This window comes from Vanellus vanellus (assembly GCF_965231255.1).
Source record: "Vanellus vanellus genome assembly, chromosome: 3".
NCBI classification, from domain to species: Eukaryota; Metazoa; Chordata; class Aves; order Charadriiformes; family Charadriidae; genus Vanellus; species Vanellus vanellus.
This window is the reverse complement of record NC_138907.1, coordinates 23,795,935-23,807,145: the sequence shown is the minus strand read 5'-3', so window position 1 is coordinate 23,807,145 and position 11,211 is coordinate 23,795,935.

Below are 11,211 nucleotides of genomic sequence, written 5' to 3'. Positions count from 1 at the left end.
TTGTGTGGAAAAATTACATCAGCACCCTTAAATGTACAGTCGTTCTCTAGTTTGATATCACCAGTCTCAGAAAATAGTCTTTTTGGAAAATAATAAATAAGTCTTTTGGAATATTATTATTGGAATAATAAATAAGTCTTTTGGAAAATAATCTAGTCTTTCTTAGGAACTATGACATCCTCTAGTGATTATTAAAAATTTCAAAATGCATTCAGAATACTTCTAGAATACTTGGGTGTTTATGAGTTTTATTTGTGCGTTTTTGAAGTAGTGTTTTGATTAAAGCACTGAAATGTCACTTGTGTATTTAAGCAAAACGTGGAATATATCAATATTGCTAAAAATATCTCGAGCTTCCATTTCATTTAGAGCGCACAGCAGTACTTTTTGCCGATGACAGGTGGGAGCGATGTGTTTTCATTTTGGGCGTTTGGACGTCAATTTATTTCACAAGTTTTGTTTTAATTGACTAGCAATTCAGAAGTGTTAAACCCTGTCTGGCCCAGACACCTTCCAGTCTCCCCTTCCAGCTGTGGGATCAGTTGCCCTACCTGCCTCTCTACCCGCTTTTTCAGTAACTTTCTTCCTTTTCGATAGCTACCGAGATCAACCTTCAGCGGCTTTTCCCAGCCATCAGAGTACTCGGTCTGTTTTGCCTGCTCCCATGAATATCTCTGCTTAAGCAAAGCCGTGCCGCTGCCCTTCATTCCAGAGAGCATGAATCATCTCAACTTTGTATATTTCTGTACCTATCTATATAAAGCCAATAAGGATGGGGTGGTTCCAGTTTTGTTAGGCCTCAAGCCAACTCCAGAGTATGTAGAGTTTAATATTCTATGGATTGCAAAGCAACAAAGTCTTGTTTAATAAGAGAAGGCACAGGGTCAGCTTTTCCCCGTGTCTCTTATCCTCTGGTCTAGTATTTCTTCACGTTAATTGTGCTAACTTTTTTCAGCAAGGAAGGCATGAGTTGGCCTATGGCAACAGAAAGACCATCTTCTCCCTTCTGCTTTTCTTCAGCCTGCTGTTAGGGAAACACTTTGGGAGTGGTGATGGAATATCCTTGTTGTGCCTGATGCCACTGCACCTTAGCGTGTTTCTTCCCTGCTAAAACACAGAGGGAAGAGCTCCCACATCTGCAGCTGAGAGGCAGGTTCTCCTGGGTTCACAAGTTGAGCAGAACAAAAGAGCTGGAAGCTGCTGCCTGGGGCCGCTGCCTAGTGGAGATAGGGCTGTGTGTGTGTGTGTGTTTTGTTTTAAAGAGAGAAATGAATTGTTTGGAGGCCATAAAAGTGTTTTGACTATCTGATGCTGCCAGAAGAAGGTGGTCTGTAAAGCCGCATCTGTTCAGAGCTGGCTCAGTAGCTGTCTCCAGGGAGGAAGGCAGAAGTCATCTGGCACACAACACACTGCACAACTTAAAATGACAAACTCCTCATTCTTATGAAATGAGTCCTGGCATAGTTAATATCCACACAGAGCAGTCATCAATGTTGTTCGTTTCCAGCCCCTGCAAATTGCTCAATGATTTCTTCAAGACTTGCTGAGGTAAGGAGTAAGAGGGCCAGGAGAAGGCTTGAAGTAGTGAAGACTCTTAGGATCTTGTTAAATAGATAGGATCCTAGTGCTAAATAAAACATTAAACTTAGACTCTAGGACCTCAGAGGCAGGCACGGGAGACCGGAGAAGTTCTTGGTTAACAGATGGTGGAAGACTGTCCATTTAATTTACTGTTAGTCTAAAGCAGTGGCTTTTAACCTCTTGTCAGTATGTAAACCTCAAAGGTCTACCTCTGCAGATGATCTAGCAGATAAGGGCTTTTCCTTAATCATTCTTTTTCAGACTGATAGGGATGGCTGATATTTCTTAGACAAAGCATTTTGGTTTCAAATGCATCTTTTCAATTGCTTTTCTGTTGTAGGGGACATGTTGAAATAAAACTCCAGTCAAATTGGATAGCTTCAACACCAAAGATGCTTGTGTTTGTGTAATGCTTCATCCTTTGAAATTATTTCCTTTTGTTTAAATCCATGTGTTTCATCTGTTGGATATCAAATTGTAAAGTGAATTAGGACACTTTTTGTCAGGCCTTCAGATACGACCTCATGAGCTCAAATGGCTTCCAAGAGGCACTTTGGAAGGTGATTTTAGGAATCCTCATAAAAAGCATTATTTCTTCACAGTGCCTCAGTTGTTTCAATAGCTTAGTCTCTCATGCCAGTGAGTGAACTTTTTGAGCATTATTTTGCAACAACTTACTCTTTCTTAATTCTGTTTTCAGTATATGTGGTGTTAATTGTGAACTGCTAACCGGCATCAGACTTGAACTGAGGTTTGATACCACTAGGATTTCTTACAGGCGTAAGTGTCCTCAGAACTAGCTAAATAATTAGTAGAAATAGTTCACTTAAAAGATACACTGGTTACACTTCTTATCAGAAACTTAATGCATAGTTTAGAAATGGTTAAGTATGCGGCCTGCTGATGTTATGTACTGATCAGGTCTGTAAGTAATGTCTATTATAGGCATGTACAGCCACAAGTAGAAGGTAACAGAGGGTTGTTTGCCATAGTTTTAAAACCTGTTTGAATATTGAAGTACTTACAGATTCCACTAGCCATTTGTGAGCCCTTTATAAACTGCATTGTGAATGTAATCTTGGAGATTATGACTGAGGCCCCTTGGTTATTCAATCCTTTTGTTGCTTTTAACTTTGTTTTTCTATCCCAGGGAAGAGGGACATTCCCATTCTTGTTCAGAACGGAAAGACATACAAGTGTTGTTTCATCCAAGCAAAATGGTAGTGAAAAGCTTTCTTGATTACGCGGGTGTTTGGTTTTGATTATTATCTTGAATATTTACTGCGTTGACTTTCAGGTTGTGTACGGTTTATCTAAAGAGGATTTTCTTTGTTTTTCAAGCGATCCATAAATCACAAAGTTTGTGGGCAGTGATATATTGGAAGAGTAGGAAGTTGCAGGTAGAAATACAGGCGTCAACAGTCCGGGGCTTCATTCCCAGCTCTGCCACTGGCAGAGATTTCTAAGAGTATGCTTTCGAAGCAGCCTTATGCTTAGGGTACCCTGCGTTCAGGGACAAATACTGGCGTGGGTCCATTCCAGGAAGGGTGCCTGAAGTCAGGCAGCTGTGTGAAAACTGTTGCTAGAGGCCTGAGCGCCTGAGCTTGCTGCGCTCGGTGACTGAGACTTTGGCAGACCGGCCCATAACACCCGTGCAGTCACCACCTTGTTGTGCTCCTTAGAGATGAAGGGCCATCGAAACCATGCTGTTAGCCTTTCCACCATTGCATAGGTCTGCTTCCCAATGTTGTAATCCCAATGAGTTTCAAAAGAGCTTAAGGTTCATGAGGAAAGGATGTCACGCGGCTACGTGTTGGTAACGATAGTGTGGTTTTGTATGCTGCTGGTTTTTAGGTGGGTGAAATACTTGACAGTACCTGCTAAAATCTTTTTACGTGTTTATGAAAAAAATGTTTGGTTTTTTTTGGTTAAGAAAAGACTTCATAAAATTCTCAGGTGAGTATCACTTCATGATAACAGGAAAAGACTATGAAGATGTTTCAGAATCTTCAGGCAAGATCCTAATTTCAAGGGCTTATTACTCTGTCAAAGCAATGTATTAGACCGAAGTATAAATATACTTCCAGTTAGAACATTGATCAAACAAATCCAGCTCGGGGGGATGATACAGTGACACTCATTCTTGCAGATTGTGTAGCAAAGGGACCAGTCAAAGCCTTGCAAGATGTTGAACACCTTTCTGAAGTTGAACACCTGCAATCAGGAGGTCAGATCAGGATTGCCAATGCCACTGCTGTTCTCTTCATCTGCTGTGTTAGTTGTTTTATTGCCTTTTTTTCTTAACTGCTGGAGCATTCTTTTATTTTAGGTTTTGGTGTCATTGCCCAGAATTAAAGCAGAAGTGAAATACATTTTTTGTAAAGAAGATAGTTCGAGTATGAAGGGAAATAAATTACCTATGTGTCTTTCTATAATGTCAACATTATGCTTACAAGAAAACGACCCTTGTCTTCGGTTCTTGTTCACTTCATTTACTGTTGAAGCATATTGCTGGACCATCTGCCTTGAGACAAATTAATTTCTTAAGAGACTGGAGTGATGGCTCTGTGGGCTCAGGTCCTTTATGTGAGACGGTAGTGGGTCTGCCATCTGCGTTGTCAGCCCATGTGTAGGCTGTTCTAAGCTCTGACTTAGCTGTTAATGAGGTGGATGTTCAACTGACACTTACGTTTGTGAGAGCAAATATTCCCTCACATATTTGTGAAAGCAAGTCTGACACTTATATTTGTGAGAGGCATTTCAGCTGTCAGTCTGTATCCACGACGGAGAAGTTTAGAAGTTAATGTCCAGAGGACAGATTGGGCTTTGGTATGTTTAATGAAGATAGTTCTTCCATTCTTGATATCTGTTCTTAAATCTTGTTTGCATGATACCTTTCTCTTATTTTTATAGAAAATATAGGACTCTTAAATTTCTGGGGAAATACCACAATTCTTTTGATTTTCCTTATGCTTTTAAAGATCTTTGTCCTTAACCCATAGTATGCCTTGGATGATAGGGAAGGTGCTCTCAGGTGGTCCTCTTTCTGGAGATTACTTCACCGAATGCGCTCCCACTGCAAACCACCCAGCTGAGAGGATCGCATGTGCTGTTAGTTTCAAAAAGGGGTGTTGCTGAAATTCTTTGTGTGGTGTATAGCTGGACCGGGCACTGCATTCAGCCCCATGGTGGGCCTGGTAGATGTGCAGGTGGAGCAGCTCCTTGGCTTCCCGGGGGCAGCCTGGACCCAAGGCAGTGCCTCTGGGTGGCACGAATCAGGAAAGCACAGAGCATCTCTCTCTCTGGGGACAGGGCTTGGAAGCTCTGCTGCTGGGAAAGCTGAGCAGTTGGGTAAATGTCGCGGCCTGCTGGGTCTGCCAGGCCCAGCTAAAAGTCAGGAGAGTAGGTGTCTTTAACTGCAGTCCCCTCTAAAAGACCCTTGATTCAGGAGAAGTAGATATTGAAGATGTTTGCCACTCCATAGAGGTGGCGTGTTCTACATCTGGCTCTAAAATAATCTAGATCTGGCTCAAAATTGCCCCTATCACAGAAATGGATCTTTCTGTTCTATTTCCAGATTGAGTCACCAAGCTCAAACCATCTGGCTGGAAGGGTGTGGTTTGATCAGCCATGCAAGAATGCTGCTTTCATTGGTTTCGGTAGCCAGGCATAGAAAATGGGTTTAAAAACGTGTAAGGCTGAGAGGCAACACAAAACCTTCTCTGGAGCTCGTTTGGTGAGTGCAGCACAAAAGCTTGGTATCCCATGAGTCTTGTTTGGTTTTGTTTTTCCTGAGGTAATATAAAACAATGCATTGCTTTCTGTAAGCTCGCTAGGATCATCTTGAACGTGCGGTGCTTAAAAACCATTAGGAAACAGTATTTCTGAAGCTGCATTAGCTTATTAGAGCTTTTCTTCTGTGCAGACTGCACAGGCAGCTTGTGAAGGAGACAGGACTCCAGATCCAGGTTGGATGGGGCTTTGAGCAACCAGGCCTAGTGGGAGGTGCCCCTGCCCATGGCAGGGGGGTTGGAACGAGATGATCTTTAAGGTCCCTTCCAACCTAAACCATTCTATGATTCTACGATCCAGGGCTGTTTGTTTTTTGTAGCTGCAGGATATGACTTAAAATATGGCATTACTGGCTGGCCCCTTTTTGAAGTTGCTGCCAGTTAATCTTGCTCTATACATATTCGTCTTAAAACTTCAGCAGTGCTATCTGGGTGCATATTCTAACTCGAGTTACATAACTTTAATTTGTTGTGTAAACTCCTGTAGATGCTCTGTGAGGAATACAATATTTATAGATAATCATTTGTGTGTTACTTAGTGAGGTATAATCCAAATCATCACCGAGCAGTTCGGAAATAGAAGGCAACAGCTGTAATAAGGAGAAAGAGATGCAGGTCAGGAGTTGAAACACTGAGATTAAAGGGATGACTTTTACTCTACTGTCTTTACTTTGTCATGCTTGCTATAAGTAGATGTCAAGACGCTCTGGTATATAAACCACTGCGCTTATATTTCTCCCCCTCCCCTTTTTTTTTTTTATTATTTTTATTTTTAGTTAGTGAATCTGATCATTTTCCTCTGCTGATATTTTAAGTCTTACTGACTTTAGTGGAAACAGGATTTCCTGTGGTGATTAAAACCACAGGTGCTGGGATTAAGGGAGGCCTTTTTCTTGGTGGTACATGCACTAAAACCGGAATGATGCAGAGAAGATTAGTGTGGCATCCTCAGGGCTGACAGGCAGATTTGGAAGAGCACATGAGGGGATCAAACGCTGGGAGGTGTAACCATGGGGGAACTTCTCTGGCATTCACAAAATTTTTATCAAAGACTTCAGTCTTAACTGGTTTAAAGATGGGGATCGGCTGTTGGAAGCAGAAGCCTTTTTGGATGCAGCACTGATTCTAGAAAACGCGTATATTTTTAGGACAGGCGGTTTAGAGCGTTGATCGTTGCATTGCTTGCCTAGACCCCCTGATGTCCAGCTGTGCTCTTGGGAGAGAGAGGGAACTTTAGTAAAGGGAAGCCGTTTTCTGGGTAGTCAATCCAAGGCCTGTAAGATGTGGATAAAACCCTAGCACTGAAATACAGACTAATGGTCACGTTCCTTTCTGTTCCCTTTTTCCTCTTATCCATAAGACTTTTTTTTTTGGGGGGGGGGGGGGTGGGTGGGGATGGTGGTGTTATTCTAAGGGACATAAGGGACAGCTGTAGTATCTTAGCAGCTCCTGAACATTCCCCTTTCCTTCAAATTTTAGTCATCCTGGCTTGAGGTGTCTTGGGATCAGGATCCTGTCTAAAGTTCCTTTTTTTTTTTTTTTTTTTTTTTTGTAATTGCATTCTAGATGTCTTTTATTAAGGTAGAGTTTTAAACACACAGACCATACACTGCTGCGTGGACATTACTGCTTGCTGTAATACTGTGTTCTCACTTGATGGTGGATGTGGTGCCATTCCACAAGATCACAGAGGTAACATCTGAATGGCCTTTTGGACCAGATCCTGTTGACTGCTTCTTGTGATTGTTTCCACTGAAGTTATTGAATCTCTTTGTAGGAATGAGAATTTTTTTTATATATATATATCTAGGTGTATGTGCATAAAAAATATATTTTAAAATGTGTGTGTGTCTATAATTGTATATAAAATATATATAAAAATAATATTCCCATTCCTACTATAGATAATATGTATTATATATTCCTTCCTATATATAAAATATATATTAAAAAAGTTCTAATTCCTACAAATAGGTTCTCTCTCTATATATATATCAGAAACATACCTTTGATTTGCAAGTTGACAAGTAGTTACATATGTATATGTATACACGGATAGCAGTCTTGCGTGTCAAACAGCATGTTCTATAAAGTAGCCTTTATCTTCTGGAACACGAGCGTTGCAGGAGCAGCGGGCTGTGGTTGTGTGAAATGCAATCCGTGGGGCAGCGGGGCTGCTTGTATTAGTAAGGTCAGCCGGATTTGCTCTCAAATTCATTCAGGCATTACTGCGCACGCTAATGAAATGTGCAGCACAGGAGTATGGACTTCTACTTCACTAAGGATAATAAACAGTAAAATGTGAGGTTTTATTATGGTATATATTACAATTTTCCATTATTTGTCATCTCCTCTTTGCCTCACCTTTATTAGGTGCCACCTTGGCTCTACGAGCTGAACCTTCGTACGTGTATTTTTATAAAAAGGAGAATTCAAAAGTTTTTTCCCTAGCACCCTGCATCAGAATATCTGAGATTCTACACGACCACAGTTACGGCTGCAGATTTCTGTGCGTGCCACAAAGAATTAATTGTGCAATCATCCTGCACTCGTCATCAGCGTGAGAGTTTACAAAAGTCACCTCTTAACTTTTAAAAGTTATTCCTCTTCCAACAATGTTCTTTAGTTTATGAAATGTGGCCAGCCACCTTACTTAATGACCTGGTCGTCAGCAGTTTTAGAAAGATTATTGCCTTTGTATTTCACACAGCACATTTGCGTATAACCAAAACAATCTAAAAAGAAACCACAAATTGTAAAATCCTGACCACGTAATTTTTTAGTTAATAGGAAACATGAAACCTTTACGCTTAGTGAAGTAACTTTCCAGGTGTCCCTGTTTTTCTAATAAACAGTTACTGTTTATTAAAAAGAAAATCAATATATTAAAAGACAGTATTGTATTGAATTAAAAGCTCCAAAACAGATAAGTTCTGTTCTTTCCCTGTGTGCACGCGAAGGGCCCGTTCCTGCTTTTTGACTTCCAAAGCTGCCACTGAGAGCAGCCCCACAGGACAAGTCCTTTTCGTAAAGGCACAGGGAATAGATAACTCTACGTTGAGTTAAACTTCAGTGCCTGATCATCTCAGCAGCTTTGGAAACTAACAGGTAAACGTTAAATAAAAACTCTTTAGGCTGAAATACAAAGCCATAATTGGGATGATTTTGACAGATGCATCAGTCCTGAAAATTAGAGGTAGGATGGGAGAGCTGGATTACCTGTGCAGAAGGGCCCATGATTATTGAGTTCTGACGATATTACTCTTTATCCAGCTTTGCAGAGTGCACACAGTTTGGCTCTGTCGTTGCTCACCTTTAGCAAGGTAGAAATAGCACGTGGTTAGAGTCTAGTTTGCAGGACTTTTACGGCAAAAAAAGATTAAAAAATTTTAAATGTGCAAGGGAGAGATTTTAGAAATAAGATCCGTTATATCGCGATGTATATTGTGATGTATGTGTTCCAGATATTTTCCATTTACAAGACGGAAAGTCAGCGTTTATGCACGTCGATGTGTGTTTGAATGATTTGGCTAGTGGGTGGGTGTCCTCTCCCCGGGGTGAACGGGAGCAGCTCAGGCATGTGTGATGGGCCTTCTGCAGCTGCTGGGGATTTAGCTCAAGAGGCTTTTGGAATGGAGAAGCTGAAGCCCATCTCTGCTCCTGCACCCGGGAAGTTCTGCCTAGCAAAAACATCACCATGGTGATGCCAGTGGCAGCGGTGCGGCAAAACGGAGACCTGCACCCGAGTAAGCGACGCCCTGTGTCACACCGAAAGGGTCAGAAGAGAAGCAAACGGGTTGTCTCAAATGGGAGCAAAACCAAGATTTATTTTAATTCTTTTTTTTTTTTTTTTTTTTTTCCCCCTAGCTCATTGGAAAGACTCTGAGGAAACATTGCCAAATCAGAAGGAATCTCAGCAACTTTCAAAATCTAGTCGGACTGGTTTGCTGTCAGCCCGGCTGGATCTCTGGCAGCTTACATGGAGGGCTCCTCTGGAGCTTGGACCTCCAGCACCTCTGGCTGTGCATGGGAAGGTTGGCCAGCCGGGCACATGGGGTTTGATAGCCTCCAGCGGGGCATCTCTGAGGCTCCAAGATTTGTGAAAGACACTGCAAAGTTTGGGGTGTTTTTTCTCCAAACAGGAATAAAAAACTTGCAAGAAACAAAACGCTTTGCGATGTGGCAGAGCTGTGTTGGCAGAGGTCTCCTGCGAGATGGTGGGAAGTTTCCTACAGGAGGAGAGCGTCGAGCACTGTCCCCATGGCTGCCCTGAAGCCCCCGGGGCAGTACATTTACAGCAGCGAAGTGTTACAGGGCCATAGATGCTGTGTAAGGAATTTCTCCATGGTTTCAGCTGTAGCTCTTGGAGGAAATAATTTAATAACCCTTTTCTTTAGAAGTATTTGCGGTTGAGGTGCCTCGTGTAACAGAGCTGGTTCCTCAGCTGGTTGTAGCAGCAGCAGCGGAGCTGTGAGATGTAACAGCTCGAGGAACTGTCCCCTTGGTTTTGTACAGGTGTGGCGCAGAAGTGAAACCAGCTGAGTCTACACGTCGAGCTTGCTTGTTTATTTGAGCAGTTTTGGAAACGCTGCCATTCCTGACACTGCAGCTGTGTTTTGGAGGTCAGTAGGAGCAGGACACTGACGTGTACGGCAGTAAAAGTGTGATGTTGTGGCAGAGACATTCAATCTGGCCTTGCAGGAACTCATAGGTTTAAGTGGAAAGCACCATGAACTTTGCACCCGGAGGATGCAGCCTCGGTCGTGGCTGCAGCGCCGTACGTACCCGTGCACTTATAAAGAATGACAAGTGAGTTTGCTGTCCAAGTCTGTGTGTGTGTGCGTACCCGTAAATAATACATTTCCTTAGCTCCTTCGTCTCACAGAGAATCTCATCTCCGCCGGTACCCACAGCCGCGCCAGGTTAGCTGCCCGCGTGGGTACAAGGTTCCCCTGGAGCAGAGCCTGGCCACTGCAAACCGCGCGCAGCGGCTCCGTGCTGCTGGGCGCCCCCGTCGCCCCGGCACACAGCCACAGCTGCTCGGAGGGAGCACTTTGCCTCGCAGATGGGTTTGGGAAGGAAAAAAAAACCCTCACTTTTCATTTTGGGGCTGCCGTTCTCGAGCTTCAGAAAACCAGTCGGAACGTTTTGCAGAAAGGAGATGGTTCCTGAGATGTGGTCAGCTGGAGAAAGTCTTTGGTGGTGTTTGGCTGGTTTATGTCTTACATGATTCTCATTGTGCTTTCAGATAGATCCCAGTCATCCCATCCCACTTCTGTTATGTGTGTTTGCCTGCAATACCGCGGGCGATGGCCCAACTGTTCTTCTGAATTCCTGTGGCCCCTTGAGTACCATGTTCTTCTGCATGTTGCTTCATCTCTGGACGCAAAGCAGAGGTGCTTCAGAAACAGCCTTGTCCCACCTAGGAGGTTGTGATTGGAAACTCCTGGCAAGTAAAACCTGTGGCAACCTAATTCAGAAGGGAATGTAGGGCTAAAATGGGTTGAGGGTAAAGCAAAAAGCTATGTGATGACTTTATAAAGTTAATGTTGATGTACAGGGGTAATAAATGGGCTGTGAAAGAAAAGCTTTAAGGCATAAAGTTGAGGGATGCCTAGTAGACTGTAATTTCCCTAGGGCAGAGGAGGGCAGCCGTCCTCCTGAAGTCAAAGCACGGGACATTCCCCGTATGCACGCACTGGAGCAGCCACGGATGGAGCCTGTGATGTTTGTTGCGGCCAAAAAGAGGCAGCGGAAAAACGGAATTGCAGGCGCAGCCTAAGCGTTTGGGGCTTGAGAGTTTCTGTCAAGTGCAGACGAGGATGTATTTGCACACTTC